The sequence below is a fragment of the Chanodichthys erythropterus genome, chromosome 14 (genome assembly GCF_024489055.1).
Source record: "Chanodichthys erythropterus isolate Z2021 chromosome 14, ASM2448905v1, whole genome shotgun sequence".
NCBI classification, from domain to species: domain Eukaryota; kingdom Metazoa; phylum Chordata; class Actinopteri; order Cypriniformes; family Xenocyprididae; genus Chanodichthys; species Chanodichthys erythropterus.
This window is the reverse complement of record NC_090234.1, coordinates 21,152,838-21,169,140: the sequence shown is the minus strand read 5'-3', so window position 1 is coordinate 21,169,140 and position 16,303 is coordinate 21,152,838. Positions and strand designations below refer to the sequence as shown.

The window sequence follows — 16,303 nt, the reverse complement described above, 5'->3', positions numbered from 1 at the left end:
TCCTACAGAGCCAGAACCAAATTCATCACCATCTTGTTAAACAATGCAAAACATGACCATTAGAGGGAGCACTTTTCACACACACAGATACAGACGTTCATTTACTTATGCTGATAAATGTCTCCTTGTCTTTTTGAAGGAATTTCTCATTGCTTGGAGTTGAAGGCTGGATTTGGCAGTGCAGTCACAGACGTAAGAGATGGTCGCAATTACAATAATATATATAAAAAAAGCTCATTAAAAGCTCTTTTTTTTATGCAGTTTTGTATGTTAGACATGGAATGTGAATCTGGAACAATACAGATCTCCTGCAACTTGTGTTGTAATTTATGGTCTTATTATGGTCTTATACAAATAGACTTTTGCTCAAACAGAAATAGAATTATTCTCTTAAATGTAAGACTTTAATATTTTAAAATAATAAAAATGCAATATTATATGATACTATTATAATAATAAACACTTTTAAATTATTAAATTGATCACACCAATTTCTGCATTTTTGGCTTGAAACAACATTTCATGTAGAAAATGAAATCTGAAATACACCTCAAATATTTCATAATACATTGCCCCCCAGTCACCAACAACATCTGCTCAAATCAATTTAATGTTCACTTAATTACGAAGTTGTATGATGGTTTAATTATATTTTTTTTTTACTAATACTTTTCCCAATTTATTAAGACTTATGTGATGGAAACATTAAAATATCCTACATAACATGAAATGAAAACATGTATTGTTAAAGGGCACCATGCAAATATATTGAATGGAATTGGATTCCAACTTTTATTTATTACTTTATATAATATGCAAATGTTTCCCCCCTCTCTTTCTTGCAGAATCTTGGTTTGGACACGCAGAAGAAAACCTTTAAATTCAAATAAAAATAAATAAATAAACCTCCTGTACAGAGAAACAGTAAGGAGTTGCTCAGGTAATGCGTAGAATTTATAAAATTCTGTGAATCAATGTATTTGTGAATGTTTTCTCTCACATCTGCATCTATTTAAAAGGTGAGGTACACTGGACAGACGGACATCGGAACCCAAGTCGTCTGGAAGTGTGACGGCACGTGGTCACATGACCTGGAAGAGAAAACCCAAGAGACTTCTGGGATCCCTATCTGGTTAGTGAGACCATTTCACCTTTTTATGAATTTCATAACATGCCAGATTTTTTTGTTAAAACCCCCAAGGTGGTGCATCCACAGAAATGTTAGACGCTTAACTAGAAGCTGACGCTTTTGGCCTTTTTTACACAATGTTCCTGTTTAAGGATTCAGTTAACCGTGAGATAAGTAAATCAGCGCACATATGGCTTGTGCGATTTCACCCGTGCTCTTGAGGCAAACCCCCTTTCGCTACACAGAGACCCTGATGTGGAGAAAGTGCAACGTATGGCAGCCTCGCATGACTGACAAATGTGGATTAAACTGACATGACGACACAGTGTGTTGTTTTGATTTGCCCTTCTGCCTGCAGAATGGGCCGGTTATCAACCTGGAAAGAAGTCTAAAGGCTGATGAACTGATCCGCACAGCGACACAGCTGCGCTCTCTTCCCCTCTTCGTCTGTCCAATCTCCCCATTTATGTCCTGAGATCCACAACTTTCTGCAACTCTGGTGAGTACTGTGCCATTTCTTTGTCCATGTGCCTATTAGAACCCCTTCTAATCCTTATAATCTTGCTCAACTGGTTCTTGCAAGTTCCTCTTAGGCCCAATTTTTGAACAGGAAATGTCATTATAGGAAATGGGATGACCTTTTGAGTTAGCAATCTATTGATGAATCAGCATCCATTCGGCTGGGAGCTTTCGCTGACTGTTGTAGGCCTTGAAGCGCGTGGGTTTATTTCTGTGCTGAATTCAAAGCGTGGAAGCTCTGAGCACTGCGTATGAATTGATTTTTTTTTTTTTCCCCATTGAATGTTATGAGCATGTTTCTGGAGGAGAGAGTCATTTGCAGTGGTATGGGAAAATTTGACTGTGATATATTTAGCCAGTTTGACGTGAGACTTTCTTGCTGACTGTGCTTGCGGTTCAGGGCCTGGTTGATTCTGACTGAGCGAATGCTGTAGAAATTAGGATAATTTTCTTAATGAATATTAATGGAAGATATCGTGTTTGCATCTGTCACCATGGGTAGTTCCAGAGGTTTCTGGCGTCTCCCTGCACATAATATTGCATCATGGTTATTCTCCTTCCCACCGACCTGTCTCAGATACCTCAGAGGGAACTCTAAAGGGAGTTTTTGTCCTTTGTCATCGCAAGTAGTTTTGCCACATTGGCAGCTTTTGCTCAAGGGCGATCAGCAAAGGGACTGCGGAATAGAGCATTAAAAATAACTCGCGTGAACCTTCGAGAGCTTGTGTCACACGTTGGCTCGTGTTGGTGGCGAAAGGGGACATCGAAGCTGTGTCACGACGCGAGCGAGCTCACCCTGACAGGCTTTGCTTAGATGTTGAGAAATGCTAGACTAGACTACACTAATTTAACCAGTTCTGACACATCACATGACCAAATCTCTTCATTTGTCTTGGTATAACATGGCTATTGTGTGATGAATTACATTGAGGGGGAAGAGAGAAAGTGTCAATAAGTAATACGATTCAAGAACTGTATGTTCTTCAATAAAAAACAATAGTCATTTTATATATCAGAGAACCACTGCCATAATGTTTCTGGATGTAAATCCCATTAGGTTTTCTATACTGTAATACAGTACAGTAAAATAATACTGTAACTAAGCATATTCTTCCACCAACATCTCATTACTGTATTGTGACAGTGATTACCTTTATTTTAAATAAAGATAATCAAGTGATTTTCAATAGATTCTTATTTTCTGCATTCTGCATTTTTTTCATTCATATTACATTTAAAATAAAAAAGATAATACAGAACATTTTATAAACTAACTGATCAAAAGTTTGAGGTTAGACAGTATGTGTGTGTGTGTGTGTGTGTATATATATATATATATTAGTGCTGGGCAACGATTAAATATTTTAATCACGATTAATCGCATGATTTTTCTGATTAATCGCGATTAATCGCAGCATGCGCAAAATTCAATAATGAAATCAAGAGTAGTGTATTGCGTAATTTTATTCTTTCAAAGTACTGCTGTATGAACAAAAGTGCAATAGAGAATACGAACCGACGTCACACCTCGTTGCATGCCGGGGCGGCGCCACCATTTTGACAGGATCGCCCTCTATTACTCGTACTGAAATTAATACGGATTCTTGCTTACCTTTTGTTTTGTTTCTGCCATTATTTGAACATTAACATTTTTAATGGTATCGTTTGCAGGGAATAGAAGCTATTTTATCGCATCGCATGATCATTTTATTTATTTATTTATTTATTTTTTCACTGAAGTTTTGTAGAATTTCGTTTACAGTGTTGATCTGTTTAAGTTACCGTGTCGCACGCTGGACACTCACTACTGCTTCAGCCATCGTATGAATATCCAAATAAATCTATGTAATTAACACACTGAGAAAAGTCGATTCATTTATTTGTTGGAAACGTTTAAATGATGCTTAAACGAGCATATTGAGTAGGCCTACTTGTCATTGTAATTCCCCTTTTCCATGATCACAGATGAGGAGAATCAGAGATTATGGGTCAAATTCAGCGGACAGACGGACACGAACACACTGTATTTTTATATTTATTTTAACAAATGACAACCACACTAAGCAATTTCCTACCTTTATAAAACCATTATGAAGAAAATTTATATTAAAGTTTATATTTTGGTGTCATCCGTTTTTCTGCATATGTGCTTTATTTGTAAATAGAATTTGGTATCTTTATCAGTCTAAGTGCATTAAGCGTTTTCTTGAGATGACATGAGAGGAAACCGTTTAAGATATAAACGTGTTGCATTCATATTTTGGGCTCATTTGCGTATCTCCACACAGTATGCATTAATAAACATGTACGGAATTGTTGGTCACATGAAGCGTTTGTTAAGCATTTGAATGTCCCCGTCAAGTTCTGCTAATTCACGAGCGCAGTGAGAGTCAGACTCGCAAATGTAATGTTAATTATATAAACGAAATCAAAACATTCAAAAACACTTAGCAATGTGATTCTTTTATTGAGTGATAAGCAGTCGGTACCTTTTTCCATTTTTCTGTCCGCACCAGATATTTTCTTTTTTGCGCTGTAGCTCTCAGGCACACAACAAATGCTTTCATTGGTTGAGACGCGTGATGACGCTCATCCCAAGCAGCCAGTAGCCTACTGATAAACATCCCGCCCCTCCTGTGACCCATGGTTTGTGTTGTATTCGGTTGTATTATCATTACAGTCTATCTATGTGTATTCAAACCGATTCAAACGCAGTGAGCAACGGACTTTCAAAATAAAAAGTACGTTAACGCGCGACAAACTAATTGTCGGTGTTAATTAATTAATGCGTTAACGCGATAAAAACGCGTTAACTTGCCCAGCCCTAATATATATATATATATATATATATATATATATATATATATATATATATATATATATATATATATATATATATATATGATATATATATAATATTATTTCTGTCATGACAACTCTCAGAGTGTTTGGCATGGTAATGGGTATGACAATGTTGATATGTTTGGTCTTGGCGGAATAGATCTGCTATGCTTCTGCTGCTGTAGGTTATTGCTGCTGCTGCAGATCAAGTACGGGACTTGGTGCTGACAATACATACACGACACGCTGCTGTGAGCAAGTAAGACTTGCCTCTGCTTTACAATATAGCGAACATGAATTACCCGTAGCAAATCTATACAGGTGGAGCTGGGGAAGATGGAGGGTTTCTGAAAGCGTGTTGCACTGCTAAGGCAAAAGTATTTGAAGGTTGAGCACGTAAGCTCATTGGCCACTGATACAGCAGGAACCAATCAGCTGTGCCTTATGAGCAATGTGATTACGAGCAGTTTGAGTTAAAGGACCTATTACCTGCACCATCTAGAGTTTCATAACATAACTTTGTGTGTATATATATATATGTGTGTGTGTGTGTGTGTGTGTTGTGTACCCTAGATATATTAATAGGGTGTAACAGTACACACAATTGATGGTTCGGTGCGTACTTCGGTTTTTGAAGTTCGGTACGGTACGTGTTCGGTAAAGTAGGGGGAGAAAACTAAACCTAAAACATAGGTTAAGTAAAATATAATGAATAAATAGGCTAATATAGTGCATATATGTAGCGAAAGGGTTAATTTCTCTGGTGAACTCACAAGCTGTCGACAATGAATGACTTGCCTGAGGTAAATGTAATGTTACATGACATTGTTTACAAGCCGCTTTATTGATGTCTTTCCATCGTTGATTGAGTGATGACACGAGATATGATACGTTTCAGTAATTTGTACTGTATCTTTCAACATACCTTCAGATGTTCATTCATGTTTATTCTGTAACTAGTATTAAAGAGGAAGAGATGATCACGTTGAGTCACACTCTGAGGGCACCTATACAGTGATCTGTCACATCACATTAAAGAATGTCAAAACAGCATTTACTGTTTGAATTTCGTGATAAAATGACAGAATTTGAAAGATGAAAGTTTGTCTCTTATCAAAAGTAACAAAACATGACTGGTGCTTAATGGTGGTTAGGCTACAAGGTTAGGCTCTATTTGTGGTGTACATGTGCATACTGAACTGTAAGACATGAACCGAAAAGTTCTGGGAGTAAACTTCATTTTAGCACAGTTGAACACATAGCCTTGCGTATACTTCATTTGACTCATACTCGAACACAGGCGTTTGACGCATGCGCAGTTTTGAGCAATCTCTCGCCATGAGTTACAACCCATGTAAATATCTTCGTATTCTTTCATGCTAGAGTTGTACAAATGAAGGTACTTTCTAACCTCTTCACACAATCTCTTGTCTATATAGGCCTCCATTGATGCTGTAACTAGCTTACATGCGTTCTGGTCTGTTCTATTTATGCAGGTTTCCGGTCTGTAGTGTTTATGCACTACGCCCCCAGGGCATGGTTGCCACCATGTGGATAAAAGAATTACTACAAAAAAAAAAGAAAAAAATGTTAAATGTGACACAAATCCGGCGGTGCACGTACACGTTCATGCGCATACTCTTCTTACCTTCGCGCACAAAGTGAAGTATACTTTGGGCTTTACACCCCAGGCTGGATATGTTCTTCACAGATTCACTTGATTCACTTATAAAATGCTTTACAACAAGGTTTGATTATTTTTTCCCCCCCATCTGAACAAAGAGCTGATGTTTCTGACAGGGTCCACATGTCCATACATTTCCTCAATCAGGGACAGCAGTACAGAATGTTCTCCTGTCTTTGAGTGTCTCCTTTTTTATGAAATTTCTCTTTGAAAGCCAAGGTTGCTTGGGGAAATAATATTCGAAACAAGGCGCAAAAAACATAAAAATTCTACAGAGTCCAGGGAGGATGGATGAAGAGGCTTGTGGGTAGTTAGCATGCTGGAGCACTTCCTGTCTCGACTACATGCTTTGGCTTTTCGGGTATTTTGGCTTAAATGATGCTCTTGTCATCTGGGCACACATTAAAGGCAAGCCCATCTGTGACTGTGGGATGAGTGAATGCAGGGCACACGCAGATTACTCTTATTAACATCTCAGTGCCACCATTATCAGCTCAGCGGGGACTGGAGTCCCCAGTTTGTCACAGTTAATGTTTCCAGTGTAGTCAAAGCCTGACTTATGATGGACTATTTCACCCGTGTTTAAGACCGACTCCGTCTGGTGTGTTGTGTGGTCGTGACTCTAATTTGTCATTCTTAAGTATTCATATATTCATAGTGCACAGCTTGAGCACATTCACTTGTGTTTGTTTGTGAGAGCTTGGATGCATGTTTTTTTTCCTCTCATTGAACTCATTGAACTTCTCTTAATGTATGCAGCGTATGACGGCAATGACCATGCAACTTATGTAAACATCACCGCAAATCAATATATATATTCAAGCTCACTGGAATGACTGTTTTACCAGCTACAGAATACATTTGCATGATTCCTTTAGCACCTATTCTTTGTAGTGTGAGTCCGTTATAGACTCTTTTTTTTTTTTTTTTTTTTTTTTCCCAGTCATTTTAAATCAAAAGCATTTTCTAATCGGCTCATGAAGTGAATGACAATTTTTGCAACACTTTCTGTCACCCAACACAAAAATGCATTTTGTTTTTAGAAATGTATTTTTATATGTACCAGAAAAAAAATATTTTTTCTATATATATATATATATATATATATATATATATATATATATATATATATATATATATATATATATATATATATATATATATATATATAATATATTTGTGTGTATATATATAATATATGTGTGTGTATATATATATATGTATATGTATATGTATGTATGTATGTATGTATGTATGTATGTATATAATATTTCATATTAATGTTTTTCATTAAATAAAAAAGTCATAGATAAATAGCCAAATTGCCAGTTTGTTTATTATATAAATATTTATAATAATTGTATCTGCATATATATATGCAGATACAATATATATATATATATTACATGACATTTTTTTTGTTATATATATATATATATATATATATATATATATATATATATATATATATATATATATATATATAAACCAAAAAAATAATGTTTAATAATAAATGTTTTTTTTTTATTACATTTTGAATTTGCAATAATATATGGAAATTATACAAATGTTTATATAAAACTTTACTAATTGCTTTTATAATTTATGTAAAAACACAAGTACAAAATCAACAACAGTGTCAACACAGCTCTGGTCCGATTAGACAAGTGACCACTCCATCAGCTGCACCCAAACTCTCTCACACTGACCCCAGGGCATCAGGCCATTCTTATTGTCAAGCCCCATGTCATTGTAAGATGCCCTCTTGCAATATTTACCAAATCTTGAAATTGCTTTCTGATATGAATTCTGCTTTTTGGATTTGTTATGTCGAAAGTATCACCATGCAGAGGTATTGCTGCCAGTTATTGCTCATTGGAATTTAAAACTTGTTTGGACTTCTGCACACAGAGTCTTGTACTTACATTGTACAGAAAGATGAGCCAACAAACCGAAATTGAAAATCATTGTGAGCCTTGATTAAAATACCATCAGATTGTTGTAGTTCTTTCACATATAGTGTAAATCCTCACTGCAATCATTTTTAAATGCACTGCCATCTATTTCAGAGCTTTGAGGTCTTGTAAATCTCTCCTGCCGGAAGTGGAAGTTCCTCAGTTCTAGCTTGTCGATGGCATTCCTTTTTTCACACACATCGCTCTAAACTAAATTTGTAGTTCCATCGGATATTATTAACGTTAACTGATGGTAAAGAGAGAGCGTGCACACTTTTGTTGTATGCTCTTGATTGCTGATCGCTTACTGAGCACACATGCGTCATTTGGATTAAAATTAAATCATGTGTGCAAGTAAAAACATGAACTGTTAAGTGATTTTTGTAGCCTATAACGAGTGGTTCCATACATTATAACAGTAATCACATGACATTTTCAATAGGTTTTCTGTGCACAAACATCCAAAGCAAGCTCCCAGAAAGCTTCCTCTCAGACAGCATGTGAATAGCCTATTAAATTGAGTTCTCTTCTTGCGCTTGAACAGACAAATTCACACAAAATTATGCCAAAATGAAAGTCGGTTATGTCTTAAGTGAATGTAAATGGTTGAGAATGAAAACGCATGTGTAACAGTATGTTGGATACACACAGCTCTCAAAGTGACAGCAGCCTAATAAATCCACTGCTGTCTTTAATGTTAAAGGTGCAATATGTAAGAATTTTGCAGTATATCCAAAAACCACTAGGCCAGGGTTATATATATTGTATATATTCTCTTGAGTACTTACAATATCCCAAATGTTTCCAACTATTTGTAAATTGTGAGAAAATTGCTAATTTAACCAAGGCTCTGGGACGTATGAGGAGTCGCCTGTCAATTACGTCATACCCGCGTTACCCTCTTTTTCTGGTTTATTTTGTAGAAACCATGAAACACCAAAGACACTTTAATATATTACATATTTTAATAGAAAAGGGAACAACTGTTTTGATATATTTATAGATCGGAAACAAATGATTGTTATATAGCTCAACACGTTTAGTCGTATTGTTTAAATCAAATTTCTTGATTTTCTGCGTACCATGCTTTACCATGCCTCAGAGAAAAACGCTATTTTGTGCAGTAGCTAACATAGCATCAGATGGAGATATCAGATCAGATATCAGATGCTTCATTTTTAGTAACAGTAATACAGCATTTTCTCCATCATAAATTTTAAAATTAATTGCATGCCATTTATCAACACAAGCCATCCAGTATTTAATATGATATTTTTAAAATCGATCTAGCAGAGTGACGTTATAAAATTTTCAGCACACTCAAATGTATCTAATATACTAAACAGAGCTGCGTTACCTCATACTCATGACTGGAAAAGTGGAAGCAGCACCGGCGACTGTGGCATAATAAAAGCTCTGCTGCTTGCGGCGTGTGTTGCGGAATCGCTCCAGCGGCCTCGTTCAGCTCCCACAACCCTCGGTCCTGCTCTGCTTCATACTACAGTAACGGTAATAATCGCATCCATGAGCATGATTTGTTCCTGAGTCCTATCCCAATTCTATTCCACCGACCGTTGAGATGAAGACCACATATCCCAAGATTCCGTGCTTAAACTTGGCGTTATCAAGCTACGCCTTTGTTTTGAATAGAACTCTAGCAGCCTCTAGCGGACAGAAAATATTACATAGTGCACCTTTAATCTAACAACAAAAGACAGAAAATCTAAAACTGCTCTTTACTGTTTGATCCCTGGTGGAGCAGCTTTTGTGCTATTAAATGAAATTAATGATAAAATATAATGGCGCAATAATATGAACAGTGAAAGTATCAGTAGCTCCTACAATACATTTTAACAGGCATAATTGGGTATGAAAATGAAGGAAATATCTATTTGCTAAGCCAACTAATTTGATTCATATTCTTTTGATTTCTCTGTCCAGTATTTTAAAAATAACAAATGCAATGAAAATACAGTTATCAGTAAATACAGGTATCGGCAAGTACTAAAAATTAAAGTGTCAGTATCAGAATCCTGGAAAAAGGGGTATTGGCGCATCGTCACATACTGTTTTTCACCTGCTATATATAAAGGAAGTATGCAATTACAGATGCAGTCTGAGTTTTGCACCCCTGTTCTAGACTAATGTAACTGCCCCCTAAAGGCAGAACCAGCCATATATACAGTATATATTTCATTTCATTCTTTATTCCAGACCCTTAGGTCCATATCAAACAAATAAAAGGAAAGAAAAGAAAAGAATAACATACAAACTTACATTACATACAACAAACATTATTTAAAAGACATACAAACTTGCATTCCAGTGCTTCCAGAAACAGGAGGAATACCTTGTTTTACTTAATTTAGGATCGTTTATGACCATTATGATTGTATGTCTTGAATCACTTAATCGACACATGAAATTATACATATAATTCCTTAATACAGCATGCAAAGTAGGAACATCACTGAATACAGTATATAATGTTGTAATAAAATAATCATGGTTTTAGTGAGACCTGGTTATGTTAAGAACAGAAATGCACCCATGATAAGTAAAATGCATGAAGTGGATAATTTGGAACGCATTTAACCGTCTAAAATTGCAAATGTGTGCACAGAGGGAAGAAAAGTAGGATAAAAAAAAAAATATCAATAATTGCTAATAGCATTTTTTCCCCAATTAGTCTTAAAGTCCAGTATGGATGTGTTATGTAAACAGAATAGTCTGCAACCTGTTATGTCAACCTGAACACTGTGAAAGTGGGAGGTACTCTGTAGAAGGAAAAAAAACACTTTATTTGATCATTTTAACAACCTTGCAAAAGTCCCCCCCCAGAACCACCCCTGCCTGTCAGCTGAGCTTTTTTGAAATCCAGAGCGATTGCCACATTGAGCCGGTCTCAAGCAAAATGCACTTTTGTGTTTTGCATAATTTGCCTTGTTAAACAGTCATGCTTTTCAACAGCACATGGATTGTTTGTTTCTTTTCAAGCTTCCTTTGCAATACTTTCCTCTGCCACTAATGATTCACTTTGATGCTGATGCAGTCTGACTGATTCTAAGGCAGGGCATTAAACACACACACACACTTCTCAGTGCTCCAGAAAACAACAAAGGCAGGCATTTTGGCTTTGATTTATAGATCTACACATTCTGAAAGCTTATATAAATAAGCATGTTTTATACTTTTATAGATTTTGTTGTGTGCATAAAGTTCTAATTTTTCCCTGACGACTACCCCCCCCCCCCCCCCTTTATTATTGCACTGCTTTTGTAGTTTTCTATTTCATTGATTTGCAACCAGCGATACTGTACATAAGCATCATAAAGTACATTTAAGCTTTGTTCAATATTTTAAATAGAAGCTAAAATTTAAATAATTCAGGGCTGTCAATAGACTGAAACAACTAAATATTCTGTTCTTAATAGCAATACAACATAAGATGTAAATGCCTCCAGAATCAATGAAGCATGTTTCTGCTTTGAGTGAAAAATGAAAAGTTAGAACTTTTTTTCTCATGATTTTGAGTTTATTTCTCAGAATTGCAACTATTTCTCATTATTGTGCCTTTATTTTTGAAGATTGTGACTGTTTATTGTAATTGCAACTACCTGTATATATCTCACAATGAGTTATCTTGAAATTGCAACTTTATTATTTTTCGTAATTGTGACTTCATAACTCACAATTACGAATTTATTTCTCAGAAATAATGTGATTCCTTTGTTTTATAGTAGCTCACAATTACCTTTTTTATGTTTTGAACAAATATCTGCAATATTAATCTTCCATTAGCCCCCAGAATTACAAGATAATATCTATAACATGCAACAGGCCAGCTCTTTTCTGTATGTTCAACTTTTGCTTTTGCATTTTTATTTTTCGTTTCATTCAAAATATATACCTGGTCTCCTAAATGAAAGCTTTCTAAAGTGTTTTCCCCAAAAAGCATTTACTTATAGTCCTATATTTTATAGGGGTCTTTTTTTCTTTTCTTTTTTTTTTCTTTTGAGTAACACACAGCAGAATCTTTTCACTCTAAATCTTGTTTCTAGCATGTTTGAATAGTGCTTTGATATAGTGTGCATGAAACACACAGCCGTTGAAGTTGGGGGTCAGTAAGATTGTTAAATGTTTTTGAAAAAAGTCTCTTAAGCTCACCAAGAAAATACCATTAAAAATATTTTTGCATTTTAAAATGAATACATTTTATACTGAATTTTTAGCAGCCATTATGCCTGTCTTCAGTGTCACATCATCCTTCAGAAATGATTCTAATATGCTGATTTGGTGCTCAAAAAACATTTCTTATCAGTGTTGAAAACAGTTTTGCAGCTTAATGTATCTTTTACTGTGATACATGATTTTTATAACATGCAACAGGCCAGTTTTTTTCTAGATAGAAAATAGGAGAGAATTAGTTTGTTCCTCAAAACTCTGCAACTTGCCTTCTCGACAGAATGTGAGTATGATATCTCACAACTCCCCTGAGACAAACGTTCAGACACTGATAAATGCACGTTGATTTATTTAGGCCTTTGCAATTACATCCTCGCTGACATTGCAGTTTCAATTTTATCATCCTTTTTTTTTTTTTTTTTTTCGATAGCAATGTAGGCTATATATCCAATTGACCGTTATAAAAGATATTTGGCTCACCAGTTGGTTTTTTCTGTATTGTATGTTCAAGTTGCCAGTGTAGACAGTAGGAGTCAAACATGCTATGAAGAATAGCCTTAAGTGTATACAAGTAGAGGGAGTTTGGCAAGAGAACTCTGGGAGAACTTCATCAGTGAGTCACTGTGACATCTTCCTCGGCCACTTCAGTCCTGTGTCACTGGGTCTCGGCACCCGGCCACATGAGCCGCACTGTTTGGGCTCCGTGTTCTAGATCAGAGGGGGGGCTTGGTGCGCACAAGAAGATATAGCATAGGACAGCAAGGAAGGAAAGACCCAGAAGACTCCAGAGGTCTCTCTGAATCACTGGCACTGTTTGAAGGATGATGAGGCATTGCTTTAAGGAAGGATGAGCCATGTAGTGTGCTGCGAAGCTGACCTGAACAGACATCTTAGTAGGATGGACCACATTACCATGCAGCGCCTGTTTCCTCCTGATACACAATATCTGAATATCTCCACACCAGATTATTATTTTGCATTGTACTTCTATGCAATTGGCTTTTGCTTTAGCATTTTTATTTTTCATTTCATTCAAAATATACACCTGGCCTCTTAAATAAAAGCTTTCTAAAGTGTTTTCCCCAGAAAGCATTTACTTATAGTCCTATATTTTATAGGGGTCTTTTTTTTTTTTTTTTAGAAGTGCGGTAACACACAGCAGAATATTTTCATTCTAAATCTTGTTTCTAGCATGTTTGAATAGTGCTTTGATATAGTGTGTATGAAACACACTGCCGTTGAAGTTTGGGGTCAGTAAGATTGTTAAATGTTTTTGAAAAAATATCTTAAGCTCACCAAGGCAGCATTTATTTGATCAAAAATACCATTAAAACAGTAATATTATGAAATATTTTTGCAATTTAAAATGAATACATTTTAGCAGCCATTATGCCTGTCTTCAGTGTCACATGATCCTTCAGAAATTGTTCTAATATGCTGATTTGCTACTCAAAAAACATTTCTTATTATCAGTTTTGCTGCTATTTTTCACTGTGATACATGATTTTGTTTTGCATGTAGATAGTTAAAAAAACAGCATTTATTTGAAATGGAAATGTTTGTAACATTATACAAGTCTTTACTGTTACTTTTGATCAATTTAATGCATCCTTGCTGAATAAAAGATTTAACTTCTTGAAAAAAATAATAATTTCCCTCTGTGTTTTATGGCAAATTCAAAACTTTACACGCAGAACAAATGATGGTATCATAGTGAAGCTGTTGTTGTCTCTTTCTTCAGAGGTGTTTCTTCAAAGAAAGGGATAGTTCACTCAGAGGTAAAAATTGTCATAATTTATTCACCCTCTTTTTTCATTCTAAACCTGACTTTTTTTCTTTTGAACACAAAGGAAGGTATTTTGAATACTGTTTCAACTGTTTTCACCCATCTTAGGAAAGTCTGTGTGATCAAAAAATTACATTTTAAAAAACATCTTTTGTGTTCCACAGAAGAAAAAAAAGTCATACAGGTTTGGAACAACAATGGTGAACTATCCCTGTAAACATCTGCCGATTCTTGATAGCTATTTGATAAGCCTTAGTTGAACAAGAATGGATAGTTGGAAGGGATGCTGCATAAATGCATATTAGTTCTGTTAATACAACTAAGATGCATTTATGCAGCATCCCTTCCAACTGTCCATTCTTGTTCATATCCACTGCTATATGGTGCTAAAGAGGATGCTAAAGAGGATGTTTTGTTTTATACATTTTTGCAATATTACTTGAAACTGTCTTTACTAACTGATAAAAGACTATTTATTAGGTGCACTGAAAGGAATAATATTAATATACATCATCTGTGCACGAGGTAGGGCCTTAAAAACATCAGCCAGTCATCGCGTAAACGATTGGCCCTCTGGCTTGTCAATCATTGTCATTATGTTCCTTGTGAAAGACTTGCGCGGATTGGCCCTCTGGCTTGTCAATCACTGCCATTACATTCCTTGTGAGAGACGAGCGCGGCTGCGCTCTCCAGTAACTTTACACACTCTACAGGCACCGCATGCAATGTTTTTGTCAGGAGACAGGAGTAACAACTGCAGATTATGAGTTGCCTGCAGTGAGTCCGACATAATGAATCCACTAACACGACACAGCGAATGCCGGTGGTAAACACTCGTGTTCCAATACTCGTGCACGAGTTTTGGGAGGCGTTCCTTTGAAATGAGCTGTGAAGGAGGGGGGGCTGTTCTTATGCATGCGCTCATTACAAAAACTCAGTCTGGATTCTCAGTCGACTAAAAAATCCTCTTTAGCACCTTTAATGGGACCTTTTGAAGGATTCATAAACAAAAGGGTTTATAAGAAATGTCTCTCTTTGAGCCCATCTTTGACGTTTTTGTGCTTAAATTCACCTCTCTCAGAGCAAAGAGAGAAAATGAAAACATCCCTTAAAGGAATAGTTCTCCCAAACATACAAATTATGTTGTCTTTTACTCCCCTTTATGTCACTGAAAACTACTTGCTTTGACATGCTTTTTTTTTTCTTACTTTCTTCAGTGGTACACAAAAATTGCATTTTTCAAGAGTTACCTGGTGCTTTTTTCTCCCCATATAAAGAAAGTGAGTAGGTATGGGTGTTGACAAGCTTCAAAATTACAAACAAACAAACAAATAAAAACAAAAAAAAACCTTAAAATGTTCATAAAAGTGGTCTATATGACTTGTGCACTATATATTCCAAGTCTTCTGAAGTCATACAATGTATGATGCAAAGTTTTTATTAATTAAAACTGGTCCTCCACACTACCTCTTAAAGCAAATATGGCACCTGTTTGTAATCAGTGGTGTCTTTAGTGTTTTTTAGACACATCTAAAAGTGTTTCTGTACGAATATTCTTCAGTTTCTACAAAATATTCTTTAAAAATGTACAGTTTATTTAAAATTTTAAATTTTGTGTTCCACATAAGAAAGAAATTCACACAGGTTTGGAAGGACATGAAGGTGAGTAAATGATAACAGAATTTTTGTAGTTTTGTAGTTGAACTAATTATTTAATAAAACACTTTTCATCAGAGATGCAGCACACATAACATTTTGAGTTTTGTAAATTACATGGCCTTGCATGTTTTAGCTCTGTGAATTACCAAGGTTGTTTATGCACCATAAAGGTGACAGTTCCACTCTGAAAGATCCATTTGAAATGGATGTCACAAGCTATTGGTTTTAGCTGCAGGGGTGTCCCATTATTGAAAGCTCTCACTGCAACCAAATGGAGGGTCAGGCGAAATTTTCCATTACCGACTCTAGCTAGGTCTGGATGAGAGGGGTGGCGTAAAAGCTTTTAGAGCAGGGGCAAAAGCCAGTTCACAACAGTATGACTGAGACCCGAGGCAACAGAATTTTCCACTTATCCTCAGCCTGTGTGTGTGAAGGTATGGCCAAGGGATACACTTAAACTACAGAATTCCTCCAAACCTCCAGGGCAATGTGTCTTAAGCATCCACTTCCTCTTAGAAAGGAAGAACTATTCTCACATTGACCTC

At 35.8% G+C, this 16,303-nt stretch overlaps 1 protein-coding gene across 1 annotated transcript in view; it reads left to right on the top strand.

Moving 5' to 3' along the window:
• The first annotated feature begins 1,551 nt into the window (after nt 1-1,551).
• Nucleotides 1,552-16,303, top strand: part of pcbp3 (poly(rC) binding protein 3) — a 49,238-nt gene continuing 34,486 nt past the window's right edge. The window contains exon 1 of the mRNA XM_067409337.1: nt 1,552-1,628. The gene's annotated coding sequence lies outside the window, so the exon portion shown is untranslated. The remainder of the gene's footprint in view (nt 1,629-16,303) is intronic.